Source organism: Branchiostoma floridae, unplaced genomic scaffold (genome assembly GCF_000003815.2).
Source record: "Branchiostoma floridae strain S238N-H82 unplaced genomic scaffold, Bfl_VNyyK Sc7u5tJ_1454, whole genome shotgun sequence".
Lineage (NCBI taxonomy): Eukaryota > Metazoa > Chordata > Leptocardii > Amphioxiformes > Branchiostomatidae > Branchiostoma > Branchiostoma floridae.
In genome coordinates this window covers 24,608-25,346 of record NW_023365721.1, presented here as the reverse complement: position 1 = coordinate 25,346, position 739 = coordinate 24,608, and positions in this window count along the sequence as shown.

Here is a 739-nt window from a genome sequence, read left to right as displayed (position 1 = left end):
TAGATATTGGACGAGTGCCAGAGTATTTGGGATGACTTCATATCCAACACTGAAGTAAGAACTAGGACAAACCAACACAGTATTTGTGACAATCCGAAAGCGGCGCTTGAGCTGGTTGGACCACGTCATGAGACTTGCACCAGACAGACCGGCAAACCAAGCCATGCACTGGTCTCCACGGGGTAAGAGACGCAGAGGTCGCCCCAAGATGAACTACAGACAGACCATTGAGAGGGACCTCCAAGCAGTCAACATCATCTGGAAGGATGTGGGGAGGATAGATGCTGACAGAGCCTGCTGACTGTCAGGTGGGCCGACTACACTGCATGAAAAGTCGAATTTACCACATTGGTAAATGTGATGTATAGCAGGGTAAAGTTTAGATTTACCCGGGATTTATCGACATTTACTCGCCGGTAAAGGTGCAAATATACCAGGCATTTACCCGCATGGTAAAGCGGGTAATGTTTGCCTGATTTACCCACATTTACCAGGTTCGTGTAAATATGCGTTTACCGAGATTTACCGTACGTGGTATTTCTCATATATTTTGCGCATTTACCGACATTTACCAGGCGGAGTATTTCTCATATAGCTGTATTTACCCATATTTACCATGGATTTATACATAACTTTACCAGAATATTCAATACCATATTTACCCCCTTTACCCACATTTAGCTGGAAGTTTGCCGATCACTTCCAAGAATTACCCAAATTTACCCATGATTTGATCAGA